The sequence below is a fragment of the Etheostoma spectabile genome, unplaced genomic scaffold (genome assembly GCF_008692095.1).
Source record: "Etheostoma spectabile isolate EspeVRDwgs_2016 unplaced genomic scaffold, UIUC_Espe_1.0 scaffold00002057, whole genome shotgun sequence".
Taxonomy (NCBI): domain Eukaryota; kingdom Metazoa; phylum Chordata; class Actinopteri; order Perciformes; family Percidae; genus Etheostoma; species Etheostoma spectabile.
The window spans coordinates 21,415-47,036 of NW_022602848.1; the positions used below are offsets into that span (position 1 = coordinate 21,415).

A 25,622-nucleotide genomic window follows, 5' to 3' on the forward strand; every position below is an offset into this window, starting at 1 on the left:
CAGTACCTCTTTCAGGTACTGCAAAAAATGGGGTTCCCAAGAAGGTTTATAGCCTGGGTGGGACTGCTGTACCGGGGGATCAACAGCAAATTCATTGTTAACGGGCATCTGACAGCAGCAGTGGATATAAACTGCGGTGTCCGTCAGGGTTGTCCGTTATCTGCCCTCCTTTACGTCCTCTCAATAGAACCGATGGCACAGATCTTGAGAAGGGACCAACGAATCCATGGGGTAAGAGTCCCAGGGAGCGGGGGACTCGAGACAAAATGCATTTTATATATGGACGACATCAACATTTTATGCACTGACCTTTTATCTGTCAACAGGACGCTGGACTTGACTGACTGGTTCGGACAGGCCTCTGGGTCGAAGCTCAACCGAAGCAAGACCCAAGCCCATTTTATGGACCATGGAAGGCGACTGAGACGACAGGACTCCCCCTGACTGTGACCCGGACCGACCAAAAAATACTTGGGATCAAGTTTGATAGGGAGGGGGAAGGGAAAACAAATTGGGCAGACAAGGTAGGGAAAGTCAGACAGAGACTAGGATACTGGACACTTAGAGGACTGACTTTAGAAGGAAAGGTTTTAATCATTAAAGCAGTGATTTTACCTTTGCTTTTACTAATCAGTTCTGTTTTTATCCCGCCTAGGAGAACGATTTTAGACCTGGAACGAGCCATCTTTTATTTCTTGTGGGGCTCCAAGTGGGAAAGACTGAAACGAAGCGTGATGAAGAAGCCAAAGGAGGAAGGAGGAAAAGGAGTGCCTGACCTGTACTTGTTTTTAGGGAGCAGATACACCGCCCTGCACATTTTATCCGCCACAGCCCCATCCAGTAACCCCAAGACCGCAGCGATGACAAGGTTCTGGATGGGGTCGTACCTCAGGAAAATCAAGATTTTACCCACAGACCTCAGAGTTCCAGTGTCTTTTAACCTGCCACCAGCTTACGCTTTTATCCAGTCATTTTTAAGGCATTTTAACCTTGAGCAGGAGGAGTTGCAGGTTTTAACTACTCACCGCTCTCTCATTTCTGTTGTGCAGGAGCGGGAACCAGTGAGTCCAGTGCGCGGGCTCGCATTGGGCGAGCCCTCAACAGTTTGGCGCAACGTAAACCATCCCGCTCTTCCAAACAGACTCCGGGACCTGTCATGGATGGTGGCTCACGAGATCCTCCCGGTCAGGTCCGTAATGCACTCCCGGGGCATGTCGGCGCACGCAACTTGCCCCCGACCAGGTTGTGGCGCGCCTGAGTCGGTGAGGCACCTGCTCTGGGAGTGCAGCGCTGCCGTAGAACAGTGGGCAATGGCCGGCTCCTTGCAATTCCCGTACTTGCCAGCAAGGGAGGTCCTTACACCACAGCTGGTGCTGTACGGGGTGAGCCAAGGAAAACAGATACCAGCACGAACATTTGCCAAACAGTGGCTCACCCTAGCCGCCATCAAAGACGCCATATGGACCTCCAGAAACTTGCTGGTAAGGAAGCACATGCAGATCCCCCCCGAGGCTGTGATCCGGATGGCCGCAGCGACGGTCCGAATGGCCGGAGCTGCAGGCGGCGGGCCTAGGACACAGCCTCAAAGAAGAATCGCCTCTGTGCCCATTCGGACGAAGGAGCCGGAGCCACACAGTACAAGTTCAAAGCAGCGGCGGCCTGACCCTCCGGGTGAGGTCGGTGGGAAGGAGCTACAGGGTGAGGGTCTCCTCTGAGCACCTCGACAGGATCCCGAGAGACCAAATCTGTTTGGGGGAGCGGAATGAGTTCCCACTTGGTAGGGACTCACCCCACTCCTGCACAACAGTGGACTTTTTATTCATAACATATGCGCTCCCTGCTGAGGAGTTTTAACATAGACACTCATTTACATTGAAAACCTTTTATACCTTTTAATCTATGACAATGTTATCTGTAATGCATTTTTAAAGCAATTGTTTTGGATGTTTTATGGATTATTTATGTATAACGCATCTCTTGAAGGTTGTTTTGGATGTCTTATGGTTTATTTATTGACTTGTTGTATTTTAAAAGGTAACTTTCATGTGACATGTTAAATGACAAAAGTATGAAATGAGTGTCAATAAATTCTTTTCAAAAGAAAAAAAATCTGTTCTTATCAGTTTAATATCTGATATGTCCTCTATCAGGGGACAACATATTAAATGGATTTTTAGCAATGGGAGTTGAAAAAGGGGCTTGCTCCATTCACTCCACGCATCGACCCGGTATTGCAGCGTCGCTGGGAACGGTGCACCCATCTTCTGTCTTGTGGAAAAACAATTGACGATGCACGTGGAGCTGCCCGTTGCTCAAACTGTCAATGGACCTGAAGAGACATGGCTGGCAGATTTTACCGTCAGAAGTTGTCGCAAAACCTGAATGACCTCGTTGGGTTCCTGGTATCAAAACGTTGTTATAATACTTGGCAAGATAAAGCCATACAAAAGTGTAGCAAGATTTGCACTATTTATTGGCGGAAAAACAGCAAGGACAAAATATTGGCCCTGTGACAGTGTGGCAATAGGCCAGGCCTTGGATTTGGAAAGCGGCACACCAAGTGAGAATCACCGCGAGGGTTGGGACTGGGAAGACTGGGCATTTCGGCTGCTCTCGAGCGTGGGCTGCACTTACTCTGGTTTCTCTTCATAACGCACAAGCCTTTCGCCTTTTACTAAAGACTTCCGTGGAGAGGAACGCCTATGAGTTGAAATTATTTTTGGTGGGCTTTGCTGTTTGGTTAAGCCTTTTGTACTTGTAAAAAACAAATGCGCTCTCCATAAGGAAACTCAGATTCTTAAACGCAGCTAAAATGTGACAGCATGGGAACATTGCAGGTTGGCAGAAGCTTGACCACTTGGGAAAACCAAAATTGCTTGGACGGGGGTGCCAAGTAGCAGCTGTTATGTCCTTTTAAAATTACTGGACCGTGACAACTGAGAACCGTCCGGGGAGGTCGCATCGGACAGCAAAGAGGTGGTGGTCATCGCTTCTCGGCCTTTTGGCTAAGATCAAGTGTAGTATCTGTTCTTATCAGTTTAATATCTGATATGTCCTCTATCAGGGGACAACATATTAAATGGATTTTTAGCAATGGGAGTTGAAAAAGGGGCTTGCTCCATTCACTCCACGCATCGACCCGGTATTGCAGCGTCGCTGGGAACGGTGCACCCATCTTCTGTCTTGTGGAAAAACAATTGACGATGCACGTGGAGCTGCCCGTTGCTCAAACTGTCAATGGACCTGAAGAGACATGGCTGGCAGATTTTACCGTCAGAAGTTGTCGCAAAACCTGAATGACCTCGTTGGGTTCCTGGTATCAAAACGTTGTTATAATACTTGGCAAGATAAAGCCATACAAAAGTGTAGCAAGATTTGCACTATTTATTGGCGGAAAAACAGCAAGGACAAAATATTGGCCCTGTGACAGTGTGGCAATAGGCCAGGCCTTGGATTTGGAAAGCGGCACACCAAGTGAGAATCACCGCGAGGGTTGGGACTGGGAAGACTGGGCATTTCGGCTGCTCTCGAGCGTGGGCTGCACTTACTCTGGTTTCTCTTCATAACGCACAAGCCTTTCGCCTTTTACTAAAGACTTCCGTGGAGAGGAACGCCTATGAGTTGAAATTATTTTTGGTGGGCTTTGCTGTTTGGTTAAGCCTTTTGTACTTGTAAAAAACAAATGCGCTCTCCATAAGGAAACTCAGATTCTTAAACGCAGCTAAAATGTGACAGCATGGGAACATTGCAGGTTGGCAGAAGCTTGACCACTTGGGAAAACCAAAATTGCTTGGACGGGGGTGCCAAGTAGCAGCTGTTATGTCCTTTTAAAATTACTGGACCGTGACAACTGAGAACCGTCCGGGGAGGTCGCATCGGACAGCAAAGAGGTGGTGGTCATCGCTTCTCGGCCTTTTGGCTAAGATCAAGTGTAGTATCTGTTCTTATCAGTTTAATATCTGATATGTCCTCTATCAGGGGACAACATATTAAATGGATTTTTAGCAATGGGAGTTGAAAAAGGGGCTTGCTCCATTCACTCCACGCATCGACCCGGTATTGCAGCGTCGCTGGGAACGGTGCACCCATCTTCTGTCTTGTGGAAAAACAATTGACGATGCACGTGGAGCTGCCCGTTGCTCAAACTGTCAATGGACCTGAAGAGACATGGCTGGCAGATTTTACCGTCAGAAGTTGTCGCAAAACCTGAATGACCTCGTTGGGTTCCTGGTATCAAAACGTTGTTATAATACTTGGCAAGATAAAGCCATACAAAAGTGTAGCAAGATTTGCACTATTTATTGGCGGAAAAACAGCAAGGACAAAATATTGGCCCTGTGACAGTGTGGCAATAGGCCAGGCCTTGGATTTGGAAAGCGGCACACCAAGTGAGAATCACCGCGAGGGTTGGGACTGGGAAGACTGGGCATTTCGGCTGCTCTCGAGCGTGGGCTGCACTTACTCTGGTTTCTCTTCATAACGCACAAGCCTTTCGCCTTTTACTAAAGACTTCCGTGGAGAGGAACGCCTATGAGTTGAAATTATTTTTGGTGGGCTTTGCTGTTTGGTTAAGCCTTTTGTACTTGTAAAAAACAAATGCGCTCTCCATAAGGAAACTCAGATTCTTAAACGCAGCTAAAATGTGACAGCATGGGAACATTGCAGGTTGGCAGAAGCTTGACCACTTGGGAAAACCAAAATTGCTTGGACGGGGGTGCCAAGTAGCAGCTGTTATGTCCTTTTAAAATTACTGGACCGTGACAACTGAGAACCGTCCGGGGAGGTCGCATCGGACAGCAAAGAGGTGGTGGTCATCGCTTCTCGGCCTTTTGGCTAAGATCAAGTGTAGTATCTGTTCTTATCAGTTTAATATCTGATATGTCCTCTATCAGGGGACAACATATTAAATGGATTTTTAGCAATGGGAGTTGAAAAAGGGGCTTGCTCCATTCACTCCACGCATCGACCCGGTATTGCAGCGTCGCTGGGAACGGTGCACCCATCTTCTGTCTTGTGGAAAAACAATTGACGATGCACGTGGAGCTGCCCGTTGCTCAAACTGTCAATGGACCTGAAGAGACATGGCTGGCAGATTTTACCGTCAGAAGTTGTCGCAAAACCTGAATGACCTCGTTGGGTTCCTGGTATCAAAACGTTGTTATAATACTTGGCAAGATAAAGCCATACAAAAGTGTAGCAAGATTTGCACTATTTATTGGCGGAAAAACAGCAAGGACAAAATATTGGCCCTGTGACAGTGTGGCAATAGGCCAGGCCTTGGATTTGGAAAGCGGCACACCAAGTGAGAATCACCGCGAGGGTTGGGACTGGGAAGACTGGGCATTTCGGCTGCTCTCGAGCGTGGGCTGCACTTACTCTGGTTTCTCTTCATAACGCACAAGCCTTTCGCCTTTTACTAAAGACTTCCGTGGAGAGGAACGCCTATGAGTTGAAATTATTTTTGGTGGGCTTTGCTGTTTGGTTAAGCCTTTTGTACTTGTAAAAAACAAATGCGCTCTCCATAAGGAAACTCAGATTCTTAAACGCAGCTAAAATGTGACAGCATGGGAACATTGCAGGTTGGCAGAAGCTTGACCACTTGGGAAAACCAAAATTGCTTGGACGGGGGTGCCAAGTAGCAGCTGTTATGTCCTTTTAAAATTACTGGACCGTGACAACTGAGAACCGTCCGGGGAGGTCGCATCGGACAGCAAAGAGGTGGTGGTCATCGCTTCTCGGCCTTTTGGCTAAGATCAAGTGTAGTATCTGTTCTTATCAGTTTAATATCTGATATGTCCTCTATCAGGGGACAACATATTAAATGGATTTTTAGCAATGGGAGTTGAAAAAGGGGCTTGCTCCATTCACTCCACGCATCGACCCGGTATTGCAGCGTCGCTGGGAACGGTGCACCCATCTTCTGTCTTGTGGAAAAACAATTGACGATGCACGTGGAGCTGCCCGTTGCTCAAACTGTCAATGGACCTGAAGAGACATGGCTGGCAGATTTTACCGTCAGAAGTTGTCGCAAAACCTGAATGACCTCGTTGGGTTCCTGGTATCAAAACGTTGTTATAATACTTGGCAAGATAAAGCCATACAAAAGTGTAGCAAGATTTGCACTATTTATTGGCGGAAAAACAGCAAGGACAAAATATTGGCCCTGTGACAGTGTGGCAATAGGCCAGGCCTTGGATTTGGAAAGCGGCACACCAAGTGAGAATCACCGCGAGGGTTGGGACTGGGAAGACTGGGCATTTCGGCTGCTCTCGAGCGTGGGCTGCACTTACTCTGGTTTCTCTTCATAACGCACAAGCCTTTCGCCTTTTACTAAAGACTTCCGTGGAGAGGAACGCCTATGAGTTGAAATTATTTTTGGTGGGCTTTGCTGTTTGGTTAAGCCTTTTGTACTTGTAAAAAACAAATGCGCTCTCCATAAGGAAACTCAGATTCTTAAACGCAGCTAAAATGTGACAGCATGGGAACATTGCAGGTTGGCAGAAGCTTGACCACTTGGGAAAACCAAAATTGCTTGGACGGGGGTGCCAAGTAGCAGCTGTTATGTCCTTTTAAAATTACTGGACCGTGAGAACTGAGAACCGTCCGGGGAGGTCGCATCGGACAGCAAAGAGGTGGTGGTCATCGCTTCTCGGCCTTTTGGCTAAGATCAAGTGTAGTATCTGTTCTTATCAGTTTAATATCTGATATGTCCTCTATCAGGGGACAACATATTAAATGGATTTTTAGCAATGGGAGTTGAAAAAGGGGCTTGCTCCATTCACTCCACGCATCGACCCGGTATTGCAGCGTCGCTGGGAACGGTGCACCCATCTTCTGTCTTGTGGAAAAACAATTGACGATGCACGTGGAGCTGCCCGTTGCTCAAACTGTCAATGGACCTGAAGAGACATGGCTGGCAGATTTTACCGTCAGAAGTTGTCGCAAAACCTGAATGACCTCATTGGGTTAATACTTGGCAAGATAAAGCCATACAAAGTGTAGCAAGATTTGCACTATTTATTGGCGGAAAAACAGCAAGGACAAAATATTGGCCCTGTGACAGTGTGGGAATAGGCCAGGCCTTGGATTTGGAAAGCGGCACACCAAGTGAGAATCACCGCGAGGGTTGGGACTGGGAAGACTGGGCATTTCGGCTGCTCTCGAGCGTGGGCTGCACTTACTCTGGTTTCTCTTCATAACGCACAAGCCTTTCGCCTTTTACTAAAGACTTCCGTGGAGAGGAACGCCTATGAGTTGAAATTATTTTTGGTGGGCTTTGCTGTTTGGTTAAGCCTTTTGTACTTGTAAAAAACAAATGCGCTCTCCATAAGGAAACTCAGATTCTTAAACGCAGCTAAAACGTGACAGCATGGGAACATTGCAGGTTGGCAGAAGCTTGACCACTTGGGAAAACCAAAATTGCTTGGACGGGGGTGCCAAGTAGCAGCTGTTATGTCCTTTTAAAATTACTGGACCGTGAGAACTGAGAACCGTCCGGGGAGGTCGCATCGGACAGCAAAGAGGTGGTGGTCATCGCTTCTCGGCCTTTTGGCTAAGATCAAGTGTAGTATCTGTTCTTATCAGACCCTTCAAGACTTTTACGATACACTCGCACAGTGGTGGGAAATGGTAAGGGGACTAGACTTTTTTACAGACAGGCAGGTAAGAGGAAAAGATAGGGACAACGACGCATGATGGGACTGCAGAAACGACTTCAGAGTATTTTAAATTAATCCAACAGGGAATGGATTTTAATGAGGAAATAAAACAATTAAACAGAGATGTCGGTTTTAGCAGAAATTACAAAGCAAAGGTGTCATAATAAGAAGCAAGGAGAGGGAAATAGAGGAAGGAGAGAAGTGCACAAGATATTTTTTTAAGAAAATCATAAATAAAGGGGGGGCATGTTAAGACTTAAAAAAGAAACGGTGCATAGCTAACACAACAGAGAGAATTAAAGAAACTGTCGAAGACTTTTACCGTGAACTGTACACGGAAAAAGCAGTTAATAAGGACACCATGACCGAAGTTTTAAAATCAATTGAACAAGCAAAAAATGACAATGTGCTCTTAACTCAAGATTTTACCATGACTGAACTAACAACTGTGTAAAACTTTTAAGAAAGGGAAGTCACAGGAGAAGACGGGCTTCCCTTGGAATTTTACTTGACATTTGGGGACATTTTAGCACCAGACTTGCTTGTTTTTTTATGGATTTTGAACAACTGGACCGACTTCCTGACAGTTTTAGAGTAGGGATAGTGACGCTTTTACATAAAGACAGAGACAAGACAGACTTGAAAAACTGGAGACCCATCACACTTTTAAATGTCGACTGTAAACTTTTTAGCAATTATTAGCTTCACGTATGTCCCTGTTTTTTAGAGAGCTGATCCACTGATCAAGCCGTCCGTCCCGGGGAGGAAGATCCCGACAGCCTCGTACTGATTCCGAGACACCATCTGTTATGCAGAGACAGAAACATTCGGACTATATCCTGAATTTAAATTTTGAGAGAAGCCTTTGATCGGTCTCGCACCAGTACCTCTTCCAGGTACTGCAAAAATGGGGTTCCCAAGAGGTTTATAGCCTGGGTGGGACTGCTGTAACCGGGGGATCAACAGCAAATTCTTGTTTAATGGGCATCTGACAGCAGCAGTGGATATAAACTGGCGGTGTCCGCATGGTTGTCCGTTTTATCTGCCCTCCTTTACGTCCTCTCAATAGAACCGTGGCACAGATCTTGAGAAGGGACCACGAATCCATGGGGTAGAGTCCCAGGAGCGGGGGACTCGAGACAAAATGCATTTTATATATGGACGAACAACCATTTTATGCACTGACCTTTATCTGTCAACATACCTGGACTTGACTGACTTGGTTCGGACAGGCCTCTGGGTCGAAGCTCACGAAGCAAGACCCACCCATCTTTATGGACCATGTACGGCGACTGAACGACAGGACTCCCCCTGACTGTGACCCGGACCGACCAAAAATACTTGGGATCAAGTTTGATAGGAGGGGAAGGGAAACAAATGGCAGACAAGGTAGGGAAATCAGACAGAGACTAAGATACTGGACACTTAGAGGACTGACTTTAGAAGGAAAGGTTTTAATCATTAAAGCAGTGATTTACCTTTGCTTTTACTAATCTGGAAGTCTGTTTTTTCCCGCCTAGGAGAACGATTTTAGACCTGGAACGAGCCACTTTTATTTCTTGTGGTGGGCTCCAAGTGGGAAAGACTGAAACGAAGCGTGATGAAGAAGCCAAAGGAGGAAGGAGGAAAAGGAGTGCCTGACCTGTACTTGTTTTTAGGGAGCAGATACACCGCCCTGCACATTTTAACCGCCACAGCCCCATCCAGTAACCCCAAGACCGCAGCGATGACAAGGTTCTGGATGGGGTCGTACCTCAGGAAAATCAAGATTTTACCCACAACCTCAGAGTTCCAGTGTCTTTTAACCTGCCACCAGCTTACGCTTTTATCCAGTCATTTTTAAGGCATTTTAACCTTGAGCAGGAGGAGTTGCAGGTTTAACTTCTCACCGCCGCTCTCATTTCTGTTGTGCAGGAGCGGAACCAGTGAGTCCAGTGCGCGGGCTCGCATTGGGCGAGCCCTCAACAGTTTGGCGCAACGTAACACCATCCCGCTCTTCCAACAGACTCCGGGACCTGTCATGGATGTGGCTCACGAGATCCTCCCGGTCAGGTCCGTAATGCACTCCCGGGGCATGTCGGCGCACGCAACTTGCCCCCGACCAGGTTGTGCGCGCCTGAGTCGTTGAGGCACCTGCTCTGGGAGTGCAGCGCTGCCGTAGAACAGTGGGCAATGGCCGGCTCCTTGCAATTCCCGTACTTGCCAGCAAGGGAGGTCTTTACACCACAGCTGGTGCTGTACGGGGTGAGCCAAGGAAAACAGATACCAGCACGAACATTTGCCAAACAGTGGCTCACCCTAGCCGCCATCAAAGACGCCATATGGACCTCCAGAACTTGCTGGTAAGGAAGCACATGCAGATCCCCCCGAGGCTGTGATCCGGATGGCCGCAGCGACGGTCCGAATGGCCGGAGCTGCAGGCGGCGGGCCTAGGACACAGCCTCAAAGAAGAATCGCCTCTGTGCCCATTCGGACGAAGGAGCCGGAGCCACACAGTACAAGTTCAAAGCAGCGCGGCCTTACCCTCCGGGTGAGGTCGGTGGGAAGGAGCTACAGGGTGAGGGTCTCCTCTGAGCACCTCGACAGGATCCCGAGAGACCAAATCTGTTTGGGGAGCGGAATGAGTTCCCACTTGGTAGGGACTCACCCCACTCCTGCACAACAGTGGACTTTTTATTCATAACATATGCGCTCCCTGCTGAGGAGATTTTAACATAGACACTCATTTACATTGAAAACCTTTTATACCTTTTAATCTATGACAATGTTATCTGTAATGCATTTTTAAAGCAATTGTTTTGGATGTTTTATGGATTATTTATGTATAACGCATCTCTTGAGCGGTTGTTTTAGGTGTCTTATGGTTATTTATTGACTTGTTGTATTTTAAAAAGGTAACTTTGATGTGACATGTTAAATGACAAAAGTATGAAATGAGTGTCAATAAATTCTTTTCAAAGATCAAAAAAAATCTGTTCTTATCAGTTTAATATCTGATATGTCCTCTATCAGGGGACAACATTTAAATGGATTTTTAGCAATGGGAGTTGAAAAAGGGGCTTGCTCCATTCACTCCACGCATCGACCCGTATTGCAGCGTCGCTGGGAACGGTGCACCCATCTTCTGTCTTGTGGAAAAACAATTGACGATGCACGTGGAGCTGCCCGTTGCTCAAACTGTCAATGGACCTGAAGAGACATGGCTGGCAGATTTTACCGTCAGAAGTTGTCGCAAAACCTGAATGACCTCGTTGGGTTCCTGGTATCAAAACGTTGTTATAATACTTGGCAAGATAAAGCCATACAAAAGTGTAGCAAGATTTGCACTATTTATTGGCGGAAAAACAGCAAGGACAAAATATTGGCCCTGTGACAGTGTGGAATAGGCCAGGCCTTGGATTTGGAAAGCGGCACACCAAGTGAGAATCACCGCGAGGGTTGGGACTGGGAAGACTGGGCATTTCGGCTGCTCTCGAGTGGGCTGCACTTACTCTGGTTTCTCTTCATAACGCACAAGCCTTTCGCCTTTTACTAAAGACTTCCGTGGAGAGGAACGCCTATGAGTTGAAATTATTTTTGGTGGGCTTTGCTGTTTGGTTAAGCCTTTTGTACTTGTAAAAAACAAATGCGCTCTCCATAAGGAAACTCAGATTCTTAAACGCAGCTAAAACGTGACAGCATGGGAACATTGCAGGTTGGCAGAAGCTTGACCACTTGGGAAAACCAAAATTGCTTGGACGGGGGTGCCAAGTAGCAGCTGTTATGTCCTTTTAAAATTACTGGACCGTGACAACTGAGAACCGTCCGGGGAGGTCGCATCGGACAGCAAAGAGGTGGTGGTCATCGCTTCTCGGCCTTTTGGCTAAGATCAAGTGTAGTATCTGTTCTTATCAGTTTAATATCTGATATGTCCTCTATCAGGGGACAACATATTAAATGGATTTTTAGCAATGGGAGTTGAAAAAGGGGCTTGCTCCATTCACTCCACGCATCGACCCGGTATTGCAGCGTCGCTGGGAACGGTGCACCCATCTTCTGTCTTGTGGAAAAACAATTGACGATGCACGTGGAGCTGCCCGTTGCTCAAACTGTCAATGGACCTGAAGAGACATGGCTGGCAGATTTTACCGTCAGAAGTTGTCGCAAAACCTGAATGACCTCGTTGGGTTCCTGGTATCAAAACGTTGTTATAATACTTGGCAAGATAAAGCCATACAAAAGTGTAGCAAGATTTGCACTATTTATTGGCGGAAAAACAGCAAGGACAAAATATTGGCCCTGTGACAGTGTGGGAATAGGCCAGGCCTTGGATTTGGAAAGCGGCACACCAAGTGAGAATCACCGCGAGGGTTGGGACTGGGAAGACTGGGCATTTCGGCTGCTCTCGAGAGTGGGCTGCACTTACTCTGGTTTCTCTTCATAACGCACAAGCCTTTCGCCTTTTACTAAAGACTTCCGTGGAGAGGAACGCCTATGAGTTGAAATTATTTTTGGTGGGCTTTGCTGTTTGGTTAAGCCTTTTGTACTTGTAAAAACAAATGCGCTCTCCATAAGGAAACTCAGATTCTTAAACGCAGCTAAAACGTGACAGCATGGGAACATTGCAGGTTGGCAGAAGCTTGACCACTTGGGAAAACCAAAATTGCTTGGACGGGGGTGCCAAGTAGCAGCTGTTATGTCCTTTTAAAATTACTGGACCGTGAGAACTGAGAACCGTCCGGGGAGGTCGCATCGGACAGCAAAGAGGTGGTGGTCATCGCTTCTCGGCCTTTTGGCTAAGATCAAGTGTAGTATCTGTTCTTATCAGTTTAATATCTGATATGTCCTCTATCAGGGGACAACATATTAAATGGATTTTTAGCAATGGGAGTTGAAAAAGGGGCTTGCTCCATTCACTCCACGCATCGACCCGGTATTGCAGCGTCGCTGGGAACGGTGCACCCATCTTCTGTCTTGTGGAAAAACAATTGACGATGCACGTGGAGCTGCCCGTTGCTCAAACTGTCAATGGACCTGAAGAGACATGGCTGGCAGATTTTACCGTCAGAAGTTGTCGCAAAACCTGAATGACCTCGTTGGGTTCCTGGTATCAAAACGTTGTTATAATACTTGGCAAGATAAAGCCATACAAAAGTGTAGCAAGATTTGCACTATTTATTGGCGGAAAAACAGCAAGGACAAAATATTGGCCCTGTGACAGTGTGGGAATAGGCCAGGCCTTGGATTTGGAAAGCGGCACACCAAGTGAGAATCACCGCGAGGGTTGGGACTGGGAAGACTGGGCATTTCGGCTGCTCTCGAGAGTGGGCTGCACTTACTCTGGTTTCTCTTCATAACGCACAAGCCTTTCGCCTTTTACTAAAGACTTCCGTGGAGAGGAACGCCTATGAGTTGAAATTATTTTTGGTGGGCTTTGCTGTTTGGTTAAGCCTTTTGTACTTGTAAAAAACAAATGCGCTCTCCATAAGGAAACTCAGATTCTTAAACGCAGCTAAAACGTGACAGCATGGGAACATTGCAGGTTGGCAGAAGCTTGACCACTTGGGAAAACCAAAATTGCTTGGACGGGGGTGCCAAGTAGCAGCTGTTATGTCCTTTTAAAATTACTGGACCGTGAGAACTGAGAACCGTCCGGGGAGGTCGCATCGGACAGCAAAGAGGTGGTGGTCATCGCTTCTCGGCCTTTTGGCTAAGATCAAGTGTAGTATCTGTTCTTATCAGTTTAATATCTGATATGTCCTCTATCAGGGGACAACATATTAAATGGATTTTTAGCAATGGGAGTTGAAAAAGGGGCTTGCTCCATTCACTCCACGCATCGACCCGGTATTGCAGCGTCGCTGGGAACGGTGCACCCATCTTCTGTCTTGTGGAAAAACAATTGACGATGCACGTGGAGCTGCCCGTTGCTCAAACTGTCAATGGACCTGAAGAGACATGGCTGGCAGATTTTACCGTCAGAAGTTGTCGCAAAACCTGAATGACCTCGTTGGGTTCCTGGTATCAAAACGTTGTTATAATACTTGGCAAGATAAAGCCATACAAAAGTGTAGCAAGATTTGCACTATTTATTGGCGGAAAAACAGCAAGGACAAAATATTGGCCCTGTGACAGTGTGGGAATAGGCCAGGCCTTGGATTTGGAAAGCGGCACACCAAGTGAGAATCACCGCGAGGGTTGGGACTGGGAAGACTGGGCATTTCGGCTGCTCTCGAGAGTGGGCTGCACTTACTCTGGTTTCTCTTCATAACGCACAAGCCTTTCGCCTTTTACTAAAGACTTCCGTGGAGAGGAACGCCTATGAGTTGAAATTATTTTTGGTGGGCTTTGCTGTTTGGTTAAGCCTTTTGTACTTGTAAAAAACAAATGCGCTCTCCATAAGGAAACTCAGATTCTTAAACGCAGCTAAACGTGACAGCATGGGAACATTGCAGGTTGGCAGAAGCTTGACCACTTGGGAAAACCAAAATTGCTTGGACGGGGGTGCCAAGTAGCAGCTGTTATGTCCTTTTAAAATTACTGGACCGTGAGAACTGAGAACCGTCCGGGGAGGTCGCATCGGACAGCAAAGAGGTGGTGGTCATCGCTTCTCGGCCTTTTGGCTAAGATCAAGTGTAGTATCTGTTCTTATCAGTTTAATATCTGATATGTCCTCTATCAGGGGACAACATATTAAATGGATTTTTAGCAATGGGAGTTGAAAAAGGGGCTTGCTCCATTCACTCCACGCATCGACCCGGTATTGCAGCGTCGCTGGGAACGGTGCACCCATCTTCTGTCTTGTGGAAAAACAATTGACGATGCACGTGGAGCTGCCCGTTGCTCAAACTGTCAATGGACCTGAAGAGACATGGCTGGCAGATTTTACCGTCAGAAGTTGTCGCAAAACCTGAATGACCTCGTTGGGTTCCTGGTATCAAAACGTTGTTATAATACTTGGCAAGATAAAGCCATACAAAAGTGTAGCAAGATTTGCACTATTTATTGGCGGAAAAACAGCAAGGACAAAATATTGGCCCTGTGACAGTGTGGGAATAGGCCAGGCCTTGGATTTGGAAAGCGGCACACCAAGTGAGAATCACCGCGAGGGTTGGGACTGGGAAGACTGGGCATTTCGGCTGCTCTCGAGAGTGGGCTGCACTTACTCTGGTTTCTCTTCATAACGCACAAGCCTTTCGCCTTTTACTAAAGACTTCCGTGGAGAGGAACGCCTATGAGTTGAAATTATTTTTGGTGGGCTTTGCTGTTTGGTTAAGCCTTTTGTACTTGTAAAAAACAAATGCGCTCTCCATAAGGAAACTCAGATTCTTAAACGCAGCTAAAACGTGACAGCATGGGAACATTGCAGGTTGGCAGAAGCTTGACCACTTGGGAAAACCAAAATTGCTTGGACGGGGGTGCCAAGTAGCAGCTGTTATGTCCTTTTAAAATTACTGGACCGTGAGAACTGAGAACCGTCCGGGAGGTCGCATCGGACAGCAAAGAGGTGGTGGTCATCGCTTCTCGGCCTTTTGGCTAAGATCAAGTGTAGTATCTGTTCTTATCAGTTTAATATCTGATATGTCCTCTATCAGGGGACAACATATTAAATGGATTTTTAGCAATGGGAGTTGAAAAAGGGGCTTGCTCCATTCACTCCACGCATCGACCCGGTATTGCAGCGTCGCTGGGAACGGTGCACCCATCTTCTGTCTTGTGGAAAAACAATTGACGATGCACGTGGAGCTGCCCGTTGCTCAAACTGTCAATGGACCTGAAGAGACATGGCTGGCAGATTTTACCGTCAGAAGTTGTCGCAAAACCTGAATGACCTCGTTGGGTTCCTGGTATCAAAACGTTGTTATAATACTTGGCAAGATAAAGCCATACAAAAGTGTAGCAAGATTTGCACTATTTATTGGCGGAAAAACAGCAAGGACAAAATATTGGCCCTGTGACAGTGTGGGAATAGGCCAGGCCTTGGATTTGGAAAGCGGCACACCAAGTGAGAATCACCGCGAGGGTTGGGACTGGGAAGACTGGGCATTTCGGCTGCTCTCGAGAGTGGGCTGCACTTACTCTGGTTTCTCTTCATAACGCACAAGCCTTTCGCCTTTTACTAAAGACTTCCGTGGAGAGGAACGCCTATGAGTTGAAATTATTTTTGGTGGGCTTTGCTGTTTGGTTAAGCCTTTTGTACTTGTAAAAACAAATGCGCTCTCCATAAGGAAACTCAGATTCTTAAACGCAGCTAAAACGTGACAGCATGGGAACATTGCAGGTTGGCAGAAGCTTGACCACTTGGGAAAACCAAAATTGCTTGGACGGGGGTGCCAAGTAGCAGCTGTTATGTCCTTTTAAAATTACTGGACCGTGACAACTGAGAACCGTCCGGGGAGGTCGCATCGGACAGCAAAGAGGTGGTGGTCATCGCTTCTCGGCCTTTTGGCTAAGATCAAGTGTAGTATCTGTTCTTATCAGTTTAATATCTGATATGTCCTCTATCAGGGGACAACATATTAAATGGATTTTTAGCAATGGGAGTTGAAAAAGGGGCTTGCTCCATTCACTCCACGCATCGACCCGGTATTGCAGCGTCGCTGGGAACGGTGCACCCATCTTCTGTCTTGTGGAAAAACAATTGACGATGCACGTGGAGCTGCCCGTTGCTCAAACTGTCAATGGACCTGAAGAGACATGGCTGGCAGATTTTACCGTCAGAAGTTGTCGCAAAACCTGAATGACCTCGTTGGGTTCCTGGTATCAAAACGTTGTTATAATACTTGGCAAGATAAAGCCATACAAAAGTGTAGCAAGATTTGCACTATTTATTGGCGGAAAAACAGCAAGGACAAAATATTGGCCCTGTGACAGTGTGGGAATAGGCCAGGCCTTGGATTTGGAAAGCGGCACACCAAGTGAGAATCACCGCGAGGGTTGGGACTGGGAAGACTGGGCATTTCGGCTGCTCTCGAGAGTGGGCTGCACTTACTCTGGTTTCTCTTCATAACGCACAAGCCTTTCGCCTTTTACTAAAGACTTCCGTGGAGAGGAACGCCTATGAGTTGAAATTATTTTTGGTGGGCTTTGCTGTTTGGTTAAGCCTTTTGTACTTGTAAAAAACAAATGCGCTCTCCATAAGGAAACTCAGATTCTTAAACGCAGCTAAAATGTGACAGCATGGGAACATTGCAGGTTGGCAGAAGCTTGACCACTTGGGAAAACCAAAATTGCTTGGACGGGGTGCCAAGTAGCAGCTGTTATGTCCTTTTAAAATTACTGGACCGTGACAACTGAGAACCGTCCGGGGAGGTCGCATCGGACAGCAAAGAGGTGGTGGTCATCGCTTCTCGGCCTTTTGGCTAAGATCAAGTGTAGTATCTGTTCTTATCAGTTTAATATCTGATATGTCCTCTATCAGGGGACAACATATTAAATGGATTTTTAGCAATGGGAGTTGAAAAAGGGGCTTGCTCCATTCACTCCACGCATCGACCCGGTATTGCAGCGTCGCTGGGAACGGTGCACCCATCTTCTGTCTTGTGGAAAAACAATTGACGATGCACGTGGAGCTGCCCGTTGCTCAAACTGTCAATGGACCTGAAGAGACATGGCTGGCAGATTTTACCGTCAGAAGTTGTCGCAAAACCTGAATGACCTCGTTGGGTTAATACTTGGCAAGATAAAGCCATACAAAGTGTAGCAAGATTTGCACTATTTATTGGCGGAAAAACAGCAAGGACAAAATATTGGCCCTGTGACAGTGTGGGAATAGGCCAGGCCTTGGATTTGGAAAGCGGCACACCAAGTGAGAATCACCGCGAGGGTTGGGACTGGGAAGACTGGGCATTTCGGCTGCTCTCGAGAGTGGGCTGCACTTACTCTGGTTTCTCTTCATAACGCACAAGCCTTTCGCCTTTTACTAAAGACTTCCGTGGAGAGGAACGCCTATGAGTTGAAATTATTTTTGGTGGGCTTTGCTGTTTGGTTAAGCCTTTTGTACTTGTAAAAAACAAATGCGCTCTCCATAAGGAAACTCAGATTCTTAAACGCAGCTAAAACGTGACAGCATGGGAACATTGCAGGTTGGCAGAAGCTTGACCACTTGGGAAAACCAAAATTGCTTGGACGGGGTGCCAAGTAGCAGCTGTTATGTCCTTTTAAAATTACTGGACCGTGACAACTGAGAACCGTCCGGGGAGGTCGCATCGGACAGCAAAGAGGTGGTGGTCATCGCTTCTCGGCCTTTTGGCTAAGATCAAGTGTAGTATCTGTTCTTATCAGTTTAATATCTGATATGTCCTCTATCAGGGGACAACATATTAAATGGATTTTTAGCAATGGGAGTTGAAAAAGGGCTTGCTCCATTCACTCCACGCATCGACCCGGTATTGCAGCGTCGCTGGGAACGGTGCACCCATCTTCTGTCTTGTGGAAAAACAATTGACGATGCACGTGGAGCTGCCCGTTGCTCAAACTGTCAATGGACCTGAAGAGACATGGCTGGCAGATTTTACCGTCAGAAGTTGTCGCAAAACCTGAATGACCTCGTTGGGTTCCTGGTATCAAAACGTTGTTATAATACTTGGCAAGATAAAGCCATACAAAGTGTAGCAAGATTTGCACTATTTATTGGCGGAAAAACAGCAAGGACAAAATATTGGCCCTGTGACAGTGTGGCAATAGGCCAGGCCTTGGATTTGGAAAGCGGCACACCAAGTGAGAATCACCGCGAGGGTTGGGACTGGGAAGACTGGGCATTTCGGCTGCTCTCTCGAGTGGGCTGCACTTACTCTGGTTTCTCTTCATAACGCACAAGCCTTTCGCCTTTTACTAAAGACTTCCGTGGAGAGGAACGCCTATGAGTTGAAATTATTTTTGGTGGGCTTTGCTGTTTGGTTAAGCCTTTTGTACTTGTAAAAAACAAATGCGCTCTCCATAAGGAAACTCAGATTCTTAAACGCAGCTAAAACGTGACAGCATGGGAACATTGCAGGTTGGCAGAAGCTTGACCACTTGGGAAAACCAAAATTGCTTGGACGGGGGTGCCAAGTAGCAGCTGTTATGTCCTTTTAAAATTACTGGACCGTGAGAACTGAGAACCGTCCGGGGAGGTCGCATCGGACAGCAAAGAGGTGGTGGTCATCGCTTCTCGGCCTTTTGGCTAAGATCAAGTGTAGTATCTGTTCTTATCAGTTTAATATCTGATATGTCCTCTATCAGGGGACAACATATTAAATGGATTTTTAGCAATGGGAGTTGAAAAAGGGGCTTGCTCCATTCACTCCACGCATCGACCCGGTATTGCAGCGTCGCTGGGAACGGTGCACCCATCTTCTGTCTTGTGGAAAAACAATTGACGATGCACGTGGAGCTGCCCGTTGCTCAAACTGTCAATGGACCTGAAGAGACATGGCTGGCAGATTTTACCGTCAGAAGTTGTCGCAAAACCTGAATGACCTCGTTGGGTTCCTGGTATCAAAACGTTGTTATAATACTTGGCAAGATAAAGCCATACAAAAGTGTAGCAAGATTTGCACTATTTATTGGCGGAAAAACAGCAAGGACAAAATATTGGCCCTGTGACAGTGTGGCAATAGGCCAGGCCTTGGATTTGGAAAGCGGCACACCAAGTGAGAATCACCGCGAGGGTTGGGACTGGGAAGACTGGGCATTTCGGCTGCTCTCGAGAGTGGGCTGCACTTACTCTGGTTTCTCTTCATAACGCACAAGCCTTTCGCCTTTTACTAAAGACTTCCGTGGAGAGGAACGCCTATGAGTTGAAATTATTTTTGGTGGGCTTTGCTGTTTGGTTAAGCCTTTTGTACTTGTAAAAAACAAATGCGCTCTCCATAAGGAAACTCAGATTCTTAAACGCAGCTAAAACGTGACAGCATGGGAACATTGCAGGTTGGCAGAAGCTTGACCACTTGGGAAAACCAAAATTGCTTGGACGGGGGTGCCAAGTAGCAGCTGTTATGTCCTTTTAAAATTACTGGACCGTGACAACTGAGAACCGTCCGGGGAGGTCGCATCGGACAGCAAAGAGGTGGTGGTCATCGCTTCTCGGCCTTTTGGCTAAGATCAAGTGTAGTATCTGTTCTTATCAGTTTAATATCTGATATGTCCTCTATCAGGGACAACATATTAAATGGATTTTTAGCAATGGGAGTTGAAAAAGGGGCTTGCTCCATTCACTCCACGCATCGACCCGGTATTGCAGCGTCGCTGGGAACGGTGCACCCATCTTCTGTCTTGTGGAAAAACAATTGACGATGCACGTGGAGCTGCCCGTTGCTCAAACTGTCAATGGACCTGAAGAGACATGGCTGGCAGATTTTACCGTCAGAAGTTGTCGCAAAACCTGAATGACCTCGTTGGGTTCCTGGTATCAAAACGTTGTTATAATACTTGGCAAGATAAAGCCATACAAAAGTGTAGCAAGATTTGCACTATTTATTGGCGGAAAAACAGCAAGGACAAAATATTGGCCCTGTGACAGTGTGGGAATAGGCCAGGCCTTGGATTTGGAAAGCGGCACACCAAGTGAGAATCACCGCGAGGGTTGGGACTGGGAAGACTGGGCATTTCGGCTGCTCTCGAGAGTGGGCTGCACTTACTCTGGTTTCTCTTCATAACGCACAAGCCTTTCGCCTTTTACTAAAGACTTCCGTGGAGAGGAACGCCTATGAGTTGAAATTATTTTTGGTGGGCTTTGCTGTTTGGTTAAGCCTTTTGTACTTGTAAAAAACAAATGCGCTCTCCATAAGGAAACTCAGATTCTTAAACGCAGCTAAAACGTGACAGCATGGGAACATTGCAGGTTGGCAGAAGCTTGACCACTTGGGAAAACCAAAATTGCTTGGACGGGGGTGCCAAGTAGCAGCTGTTATGTCCTTTTAAAATTACTGGACCGTGACAACTGAGAACCGTCCGGGGAGGTCGCATCGGACAGCAAAGAGGTGGTGGTCATCGCTTCTCGGCCTTTTGGCTAAGATCAAGTGTAGTATCTGTTCTTATCAGTTTAATATCTGATATGTCCTCTATCAGGGGACAACATATTAAATGGATTTTTAGCAATGGGAGTTGAAAAAGGGGCTTGCTCCATTCACTCCACGCATCGACCCGGTATTGCAGCGTCGCTGGGAACGGTGCACCCATCTTCTGTCTTGTGGAAAAACAATTGACGATGCACGTGGAGCTGCCCGTTGCTCAAACTGTCAATGGACCTGAAGAGACATGGCTGGCAGATTTTACCGTCAGAAGTTGTCGCAAAACCTGAATGACCTCGTTGGGTTCCTGGTATCAAAACGTTGTTATAATACTTGGCAAGATAAAGCCATACAAAAGTGTAGCAAGATTTGCACTATTTATTGGCGGAAAAACAGCAAGGACAAAATATTGGCCCTGTGACAGTGTGGGAATAGGCCAGGCCTTGGATTTGGAAAGCGGCACACCAAGTGAGAATCACCGCGAGGGTTGGGACTGGGAAGACTGGGCATTTCGGCTGCTCTCGAGAGTGGGCTGCACTTACTCTGGTTTCTCTTCATAACGCACAAGCCTTTCGCCTTTTACTAAAGACTTCCGTGGAGAGGAACGCCTATGAGTTGAAATTATTTTTGGTGGGCTTTGCTGTTTGGTTAAGCCTTTTGTACTTGTAAAAAACAAATGCGCTCTCCATAAGGAAACTCAGATTCTTAAACGCAGCTAAAACGTGACAGCATGGGAACATTGCAGGTTGGCAGAAGCTTGACCACTTGGGAAAACCAAAATTGCTTGGACGGGGGTGCCAAGTAGCAGCTGTTATGTCCTTTTAAAATTACTGGACCGTGAGAACTGAGAACCGTCCGGGGAGGTCGCATCGGACAGCAAAGAGGTGGTGGTCATCGCTTCTCGGCCTTTTGGCTAAGATCAAGTGTAGTATCTGTTCTTATCAGTTTAATATCTGATATGTCCTCTATCAGGGGACAACATATTAAATGGATTTTTAGCAATGGGAGTTGAAAAAGGGGCTTGCTCCATTCACTCCACGCATCGACCCGGTATTGCAGCGTCGCTGGGAACGGTGCACCCATCTTCTGTCTTGTGGAAAAACAATTGACGATGCACGTGGAGCTGCCCGTTGCTCAAACTGTCAATGGACCTGAAGAGACATGGCTGGCAGATTTTACCGTCAGAAGTTGTCGCAAAACCTGAATGACCTCGTTGGGTTCCTGGTATCAAAACGTTGTTATAATACTTGGCAAGATAAAGCCATACAAAAGTGTAGCAAGATTTGCACTATTTATTGGCGGAAAAACAGCAAGGACAAAATATTGGCCCTGTGACAGTGTGGAATAGGCCAGGCCTTGGATTTGGAAAGCGGCACACCAAGTGAGAATCACCGCGAGGGTTGGGACTGGGAAGACTGGGCATTTCGGCTGCTCTCGAGCGTGGGCTGCACTTACTCTGGTTTCTCTTCATAACGCACAAGCCTTTCGCCTTTTACTAAAGACTTCCGTGGAGAGGAACGCCTATGAGTTGAAATTATTTTTGGTGGGCTTTGCTGTTTGGTTAAGCCTTTTGTACTTGTAAAAAACAAATGCGCTCTCCATAAGGAAACTCAGATTCTTAAACGCAGCTAAAACGTGACAGCATGGGAACATTGCAGGTTGGCAGAAGCTTGACCACTTGGGAAAACCAAAATTGCTTGGACGGGGGTGCCAAGTAGCAGCTGTTATGTCCTTTTAAAATTACTGGACCGTGACAACTGAGAACCGTCCGGGGAGGTCGCATCGGACAGCAAAGAGGTGGTGGTCATCGCTTCTCGGCCTTTTGGCTAAGATCAAGTGTAGTATCTGTTCTTATCAGTTTAATATCTGATATGTCCTCTATCAGGGGACAACATATTAAATGGATTTTTAGCAATGGGAGTTGAAAAAGGGGCTTGCTCCATTCACTCCACGCATCGACCCGGTATTGCAGCGTCGCTGGGAACGGTGCACCCATCTTCTGTCTTGTGGAAAAACAATTGACGATGCACGTGGAGCTGCCCGTTGCTCAAACTGTCAATGGACCTGAAGAGACATGGCTGGCAGATTTTACCGTCAGAAGTTGTCGCAAAACCTGAATGACCTCGTTGGGTTCCTGGTATCAAAACGTTGTTATAATACTTGGCAAGATAAAGCCATACAAAAGTGTAGCAAGATTTGCACTATTTATTGGCGGAAAAACAGCAAGGACAAAATATTGGCCCTGTGACAGTGTGGCAATAGGCCAGGCCTTGGATTTGGAAAGCGGCACACCAAGTGAGAATCACCGCGAGGGTTGGGACTGGGAAGACTGGGCATTTCGGCTGCTCTCGAGAGTGGGCTGCACTTACTCTGGTTTCTCTTCATAACGCACAAGCCTTTCGCCTTTTACTAAAGACTTCCGTGGAGAGGAACGCCTATGAGTTGAAATTATTTTTGGTGGGCTTTGCTGTTTGGTTAAGCCTTTTGTACTTGTAAAAAACAAATGCGCTCTCCATAAGGAAACTCAGATTCTTAAACGCAGCTAAAACGTGACAGCATGGGAACATTGCAGGTTGGCAGAAGCTTGACCACTTGGGAAAACCAAAATTGCTTGGACGGGGTGCCAAGTAGCAGCTGTTATGTCCTTTTAAAATTACTGGACCGTGAGAACTGAGAACCGTCCGGGAGGTCGCATCGGACAGCAAAGAGGTGGTGGTCATCGCTTCTCGGCCTTTTGGCTAAGATCAAGTGTAGTATCTGTTCTTATCAGTTTAATATCTGATATGTCCTCTATCAGGGACAACATATTAAATGGATTTTTAGCAATGGGAGTTGAAAAAGGGGCTTGCTCCATTCACTCCACGCATCGACCCGGTATTGCAGCGTCGCTGGGAACGGTGCACCCATCTTCTGTCTTGTGGAAAAACAATTGACGATGCACGTGGAGCTGCCCGTTGCTCAAACTGTCAATGGACCTGAAGAGACATGGCTGGCAGATTTTACCGTCAGAAGTTGTCGCAAAACCTGAATGACCTCGTTGGGTTCCTGGTATCAAAACGTTGTTATAATACTTGGCAAGATAAAGCCATACAAAAGTGTAGCAAGATTTGCACTATTTATTGGCGGAAAAACAGCAAGGACAAAATATTGGCCCTGTGACAGTGTGGGAATAGGCCAGGCCTTGGATTTGGAAAGCGGCACACCAAGTGAGAATCACCGCGAGGGTTGGGACTGGGAAGACTGGGCATTTCGGCTGCTCTCGAGCGTGGGCTGCACTTACTCTGGTTTCTCTTCATAACGCACAAGCCTTTCGCCTTTTACTAAAGACTTCCGTGGAGAGGAACGCCTATGAGTTGAAATTATTTTTGGTGGGCTTTGCTGTTTGGTTAAGCCTTTTGTACTTGTAAAAAACAAATGCGCTCTCCATAAGGAAACTCAGATTCTTAAACGCAGCTAAAACGTGACAGCATGGGAACATTGCAGGTTGGCAGAAGCTTGACCACTTGGGAAAACCAAAATTGCTTGGACGGGGGTGCCAAGTAGCAGCTGTTATGTCCTTTTAAAATTACTGGACCGTGACAACTGAGAACCGTCCGGGGAGGTCGCATCGGACAGCAAAGAGGTGGTGGTCATCGCTTCTCGGCCTTTTGGCTAAGATCAAGTGTAGTATCTGTTCTTATCAGTTTAATATCTGATATGTCCTCTATCAGGGGACAACATATTAAATGGATTTTTAGCAATGGGAGTTGAAAAAGGGGCTTGCTCCATTCACTCCACGCATCGACCCGGTATTGCAGCGTCGCTGGGAACGGTGCACCCATCTTCTGTCTTGTGGAAAAACAATTGACGATGCACGTGGAGCTGCCCGTTGCTCAAACTGTCAATGGACCTGAAGAGACATGGCTGGCAGATTTTACCGTCAGAAGTTGTCGCAAAACCTGAATGACCTCGTTGGGTTCCTGGTATCAAAACGTTGTTATAATACTTGGCAAGATAAAGCCATACAAAAGTGTAGCAAGATTTGCACTATTTATTGGCGGAAAAACAGCAAGGACAAAATATTGGCCCTGTGACAGTGTGGCAATAGGCCAGGCCTTGGATTTGGAAAGCGGCACACCAAGTGAGAATCACCGCGAGGGTTGGGACTGGGAAGACTGGGCATTTCGGCTGCTCTCGAGCGTGGGCTGCACTTACTCTGGTTTCTCTTCATAACGCACAAGCCTTTCGCCTTTTACTAAAGACTTCCGTGGAGAGGAACGCCTATGAGTTGAAATTATTTTTGGTGGGCTTTGCTGTTTGGTTAAGCCTTTTGTACTTGTAAAAAACAAATGCGCTCTCCATAAGGAAACTCAGATTCTTAAACGCAGCTAAAATGTGACAGCATGGGAACATTGCAGGTTGGCAGAAGCTTGACCACTTGGGAAAACCAAAATTGCTTGGACGGGGGTGCCAAGTAGCAGCTGTTATGTCCTTTTAAAATTACTGGACCGTGACAACTGAGAACCGTCCGGGAGGTCGCATCGGACAGCAAAGAGGTGGTGGTCATCGCTTCTCGGCCTTTTGGCTAAGATCAAGTGTAGTATCTGTTCTTATCAGTTTAATATCTGATATGTCCTCTATCAGGGGACAACATATTAAATGGATTTTTAGCAATGGGAGTTGAAAAAGGGGCTTGCTCCATTCACTCCACGCATCGACCCGGTATTGCAGCGTCGCTGGGAACGGTGCACCCATCTTCTGTCTTGTGGAAAAACAATTGACGATGCACGTGGAGCTGCCCGTTGCTCAAACTGTCAATGGACCTGAAGAGACATGGCTGGCAGATTTTACCGTCAGAAGTTGTCGCAAAACCTGAATGACCTCGTTGGGTTCCTGGTATCAAAACGTTGTTATAATACTTGGCAAGATAAAGCCATACAAAAGTGTAGCAAGATTTGCACTATTTATTGGCGGAAAAACAGCAAGGACAAAATATTGGCCCTGTGACAGTGTG

General features: G+C 46.8%; 43 non-coding genes and 3 pseudogenes across 43 annotated transcripts; all 46 read left to right on the forward strand.

Annotated features, from left to right (window-relative positions):
* The first annotated feature begins 2,083 nt into the window (after positions 1 to 2,083).
* LOC116675602 (uncharacterized) lies at positions 2,084 to 2,262 on the forward strand (annotated as a pseudogene).
* A 368-nt stretch (positions 2,263 to 2,630) lies between these two features.
* Positions 2,631 to 2,747, forward strand: LOC116675608 (U5 spliceosomal RNA). Its single transcript, XR_004328483.1, has one exon. It is a non-coding gene; the product is annotated as a U5 spliceosomal RNA (small nuclear RNA).
* Positions 2,748 to 2,985: 238 nt separating this feature from the next.
* LOC116675556 (U2 spliceosomal RNA) lies at positions 2,986 to 3,176 on the forward strand. Its single transcript, XR_004328436.1, has one exon. It is a non-coding gene; the product is annotated as a U2 spliceosomal RNA (small nuclear RNA).
* A 368-nt stretch (positions 3,177 to 3,544) lies between these two features.
* LOC116675609 (U5 spliceosomal RNA) lies at positions 3,545 to 3,661 on the forward strand. Its single transcript, XR_004328484.1, has one exon. It is a non-coding gene; the product is annotated as a U5 spliceosomal RNA (small nuclear RNA).
* A 238-nt stretch (positions 3,662 to 3,899) lies between these two features.
* On the forward strand, positions 3,900 to 4,090 carry LOC116675584 (U2 spliceosomal RNA). The gene has a single exon (XR_004328464.1). It is a non-coding gene; the product is annotated as a U2 spliceosomal RNA (small nuclear RNA).
* A 368-nt stretch (positions 4,091 to 4,458) lies between these two features.
* Positions 4,459 to 4,575, forward strand: LOC116675610 (U5 spliceosomal RNA). Its single transcript, XR_004328485.1, has one exon. It is a non-coding gene; the product is annotated as a U5 spliceosomal RNA (small nuclear RNA).
* A 238-nt stretch (positions 4,576 to 4,813) lies between these two features.
* On the forward strand, positions 4,814 to 5,004 carry LOC116675595 (U2 spliceosomal RNA). The gene has a single exon (XR_004328475.1). It is a non-coding gene; the product is annotated as a U2 spliceosomal RNA (small nuclear RNA).
* Positions 5,005 to 5,372: 368 nt separating this feature from the next.
* LOC116675611 (U5 spliceosomal RNA) lies at positions 5,373 to 5,489 on the forward strand. The gene has a single exon (XR_004328486.1). It is a non-coding gene; the product is annotated as a U5 spliceosomal RNA (small nuclear RNA).
* A 238-nt stretch (positions 5,490 to 5,727) lies between these two features.
* On the forward strand, positions 5,728 to 5,918 carry LOC116675606 (U2 spliceosomal RNA). The gene has a single exon (XR_004328481.1). It is a non-coding gene; the product is annotated as a U2 spliceosomal RNA (small nuclear RNA).
* A 368-nt stretch (positions 5,919 to 6,286) lies between these two features.
* LOC116675612 (U5 spliceosomal RNA) lies at positions 6,287 to 6,403 on the forward strand. The gene has a single exon (XR_004328487.1). It is a non-coding gene; the product is annotated as a U5 spliceosomal RNA (small nuclear RNA).
* A 238-nt stretch (positions 6,404 to 6,641) lies between these two features.
* Positions 6,642 to 6,832, forward strand: LOC116675617 (U2 spliceosomal RNA). Its single transcript, XR_004328492.1, has one exon. It is a non-coding gene; the product is annotated as a U2 spliceosomal RNA (small nuclear RNA).
* Positions 6,833 to 7,177: 345 nt separating this feature from the next.
* On the forward strand, positions 7,178 to 7,294 carry LOC116675613 (U5 spliceosomal RNA). The gene has a single exon (XR_004328488.1). It is a non-coding gene; the product is annotated as a U5 spliceosomal RNA (small nuclear RNA).
* A 238-nt stretch (positions 7,295 to 7,532) lies between these two features.
* On the forward strand, positions 7,533 to 7,649 carry LOC116675604 (uncharacterized; annotated as a pseudogene).
* Positions 7,650 to 10,601: 2,952 nt separating this feature from the next.
* Positions 10,602 to 10,780, forward strand: LOC116675603 (uncharacterized; annotated as a pseudogene).
* A 365-nt stretch (positions 10,781 to 11,145) lies between these two features.
* LOC116675614 (U5 spliceosomal RNA) lies at positions 11,146 to 11,262 on the forward strand. Its single transcript, XR_004328489.1, has one exon. It is a non-coding gene; the product is annotated as a U5 spliceosomal RNA (small nuclear RNA).
* A 238-nt stretch (positions 11,263 to 11,500) lies between these two features.
* On the forward strand, positions 11,501 to 11,691 carry LOC116675562 (U2 spliceosomal RNA). The gene has a single exon (XR_004328442.1). It is a non-coding gene; the product is annotated as a U2 spliceosomal RNA (small nuclear RNA).
* A 368-nt stretch (positions 11,692 to 12,059) lies between these two features.
* Positions 12,060 to 12,176, forward strand: LOC116675615 (U5 spliceosomal RNA). Its single transcript, XR_004328490.1, has one exon. It is a non-coding gene; the product is annotated as a U5 spliceosomal RNA (small nuclear RNA).
* Positions 12,177 to 12,413: 237 nt separating this feature from the next.
* Positions 12,414 to 12,604, forward strand: LOC116675573 (U2 spliceosomal RNA). Its single transcript, XR_004328453.1, has one exon. It is a non-coding gene; the product is annotated as a U2 spliceosomal RNA (small nuclear RNA).
* Positions 12,605 to 12,972: 368 nt separating this feature from the next.
* On the forward strand, positions 12,973 to 13,089 carry LOC116675616 (U5 spliceosomal RNA). Its single transcript, XR_004328491.1, has one exon. It is a non-coding gene; the product is annotated as a U5 spliceosomal RNA (small nuclear RNA).
* A 238-nt stretch (positions 13,090 to 13,327) lies between these two features.
* LOC116675576 (U2 spliceosomal RNA) lies at positions 13,328 to 13,518 on the forward strand. Its single transcript, XR_004328456.1, has one exon. It is a non-coding gene; the product is annotated as a U2 spliceosomal RNA (small nuclear RNA).
* A 368-nt stretch (positions 13,519 to 13,886) lies between these two features.
* Positions 13,887 to 14,003, forward strand: LOC116675618 (U5 spliceosomal RNA). The gene has a single exon (XR_004328493.1). It is a non-coding gene; the product is annotated as a U5 spliceosomal RNA (small nuclear RNA).
* A 237-nt stretch (positions 14,004 to 14,240) lies between these two features.
* Positions 14,241 to 14,431, forward strand: LOC116675577 (U2 spliceosomal RNA). Its single transcript, XR_004328457.1, has one exon. It is a non-coding gene; the product is annotated as a U2 spliceosomal RNA (small nuclear RNA).
* A 368-nt stretch (positions 14,432 to 14,799) lies between these two features.
* On the forward strand, positions 14,800 to 14,916 carry LOC116675619 (U5 spliceosomal RNA). Its single transcript, XR_004328494.1, has one exon. It is a non-coding gene; the product is annotated as a U5 spliceosomal RNA (small nuclear RNA).
* A 237-nt stretch (positions 14,917 to 15,153) lies between these two features.
* LOC116675578 (U2 spliceosomal RNA) lies at positions 15,154 to 15,344 on the forward strand. Its single transcript, XR_004328458.1, has one exon. It is a non-coding gene; the product is annotated as a U2 spliceosomal RNA (small nuclear RNA).
* A 368-nt stretch (positions 15,345 to 15,712) lies between these two features.
* Positions 15,713 to 15,829, forward strand: LOC116675620 (U5 spliceosomal RNA). The gene has a single exon (XR_004328495.1). It is a non-coding gene; the product is annotated as a U5 spliceosomal RNA (small nuclear RNA).
* A 237-nt stretch (positions 15,830 to 16,066) lies between these two features.
* On the forward strand, positions 16,067 to 16,257 carry LOC116675579 (U2 spliceosomal RNA). Its single transcript, XR_004328459.1, has one exon. It is a non-coding gene; the product is annotated as a U2 spliceosomal RNA (small nuclear RNA).
* Positions 16,258 to 16,625: 368 nt separating this feature from the next.
* On the forward strand, positions 16,626 to 16,742 carry LOC116675621 (U5 spliceosomal RNA). Its single transcript, XR_004328496.1, has one exon. It is a non-coding gene; the product is annotated as a U5 spliceosomal RNA (small nuclear RNA).
* Positions 16,743 to 16,979: 237 nt separating this feature from the next.
* Positions 16,980 to 17,170, forward strand: LOC116675580 (U2 spliceosomal RNA). Its single transcript, XR_004328460.1, has one exon. It is a non-coding gene; the product is annotated as a U2 spliceosomal RNA (small nuclear RNA).
* Positions 17,171 to 17,515: 345 nt separating this feature from the next.
* LOC116675622 (U5 spliceosomal RNA) lies at positions 17,516 to 17,632 on the forward strand. Its single transcript, XR_004328497.1, has one exon. It is a non-coding gene; the product is annotated as a U5 spliceosomal RNA (small nuclear RNA).
* Positions 17,633 to 17,869: 237 nt separating this feature from the next.
* On the forward strand, positions 17,870 to 18,059 carry LOC116675592 (U2 spliceosomal RNA). The gene has a single exon (XR_004328472.1). It is a non-coding gene; the product is annotated as a U2 spliceosomal RNA (small nuclear RNA).
* Positions 18,060 to 18,426: 367 nt separating this feature from the next.
* Positions 18,427 to 18,543, forward strand: LOC116675557 (U5 spliceosomal RNA). The gene has a single exon (XR_004328437.1). It is a non-coding gene; the product is annotated as a U5 spliceosomal RNA (small nuclear RNA).
* Positions 18,544 to 18,781: 238 nt separating this feature from the next.
* Positions 18,782 to 18,972, forward strand: LOC116675581 (U2 spliceosomal RNA). The gene has a single exon (XR_004328461.1). It is a non-coding gene; the product is annotated as a U2 spliceosomal RNA (small nuclear RNA).
* A 368-nt stretch (positions 18,973 to 19,340) lies between these two features.
* On the forward strand, positions 19,341 to 19,457 carry LOC116675558 (U5 spliceosomal RNA). Its single transcript, XR_004328438.1, has one exon. It is a non-coding gene; the product is annotated as a U5 spliceosomal RNA (small nuclear RNA).
* Positions 19,458 to 19,695: 238 nt separating this feature from the next.
* On the forward strand, positions 19,696 to 19,885 carry LOC116675594 (U2 spliceosomal RNA). Its single transcript, XR_004328474.1, has one exon. It is a non-coding gene; the product is annotated as a U2 spliceosomal RNA (small nuclear RNA).
* Positions 19,886 to 20,253: 368 nt separating this feature from the next.
* LOC116675559 (U5 spliceosomal RNA) lies at positions 20,254 to 20,370 on the forward strand. Its single transcript, XR_004328439.1, has one exon. It is a non-coding gene; the product is annotated as a U5 spliceosomal RNA (small nuclear RNA).
* Positions 20,371 to 20,608: 238 nt separating this feature from the next.
* LOC116675582 (U2 spliceosomal RNA) lies at positions 20,609 to 20,799 on the forward strand. The gene has a single exon (XR_004328462.1). It is a non-coding gene; the product is annotated as a U2 spliceosomal RNA (small nuclear RNA).
* Positions 20,800 to 21,167: 368 nt separating this feature from the next.
* LOC116675560 (U5 spliceosomal RNA) lies at positions 21,168 to 21,284 on the forward strand. Its single transcript, XR_004328440.1, has one exon. It is a non-coding gene; the product is annotated as a U5 spliceosomal RNA (small nuclear RNA).
* A 238-nt stretch (positions 21,285 to 21,522) lies between these two features.
* Positions 21,523 to 21,713, forward strand: LOC116675583 (U2 spliceosomal RNA). The gene has a single exon (XR_004328463.1). It is a non-coding gene; the product is annotated as a U2 spliceosomal RNA (small nuclear RNA).
* A 367-nt stretch (positions 21,714 to 22,080) lies between these two features.
* Positions 22,081 to 22,197, forward strand: LOC116675561 (U5 spliceosomal RNA). Its single transcript, XR_004328441.1, has one exon. It is a non-coding gene; the product is annotated as a U5 spliceosomal RNA (small nuclear RNA).
* A 238-nt stretch (positions 22,198 to 22,435) lies between these two features.
* LOC116675585 (U2 spliceosomal RNA) lies at positions 22,436 to 22,626 on the forward strand. The gene has a single exon (XR_004328465.1). It is a non-coding gene; the product is annotated as a U2 spliceosomal RNA (small nuclear RNA).
* A 368-nt stretch (positions 22,627 to 22,994) lies between these two features.
* Positions 22,995 to 23,111, forward strand: LOC116675563 (U5 spliceosomal RNA). The gene has a single exon (XR_004328443.1). It is a non-coding gene; the product is annotated as a U5 spliceosomal RNA (small nuclear RNA).
* Positions 23,112 to 23,347: 236 nt separating this feature from the next.
* LOC116675596 (U2 spliceosomal RNA) lies at positions 23,348 to 23,537 on the forward strand. The gene has a single exon (XR_004328476.1). It is a non-coding gene; the product is annotated as a U2 spliceosomal RNA (small nuclear RNA).
* Positions 23,538 to 23,905: 368 nt separating this feature from the next.
* On the forward strand, positions 23,906 to 24,022 carry LOC116675564 (U5 spliceosomal RNA). The gene has a single exon (XR_004328444.1). It is a non-coding gene; the product is annotated as a U5 spliceosomal RNA (small nuclear RNA).
* A 238-nt stretch (positions 24,023 to 24,260) lies between these two features.
* LOC116675586 (U2 spliceosomal RNA) lies at positions 24,261 to 24,451 on the forward strand. The gene has a single exon (XR_004328466.1). It is a non-coding gene; the product is annotated as a U2 spliceosomal RNA (small nuclear RNA).
* A 368-nt stretch (positions 24,452 to 24,819) lies between these two features.
* LOC116675565 (U5 spliceosomal RNA) lies at positions 24,820 to 24,936 on the forward strand. The gene has a single exon (XR_004328445.1). It is a non-coding gene; the product is annotated as a U5 spliceosomal RNA (small nuclear RNA).
* A 237-nt stretch (positions 24,937 to 25,173) lies between these two features.
* On the forward strand, positions 25,174 to 25,364 carry LOC116675587 (U2 spliceosomal RNA). The gene has a single exon (XR_004328467.1). It is a non-coding gene; the product is annotated as a U2 spliceosomal RNA (small nuclear RNA).
* The last annotated feature ends 258 nt before the right edge of the window (positions 25,365 to 25,622 follow it).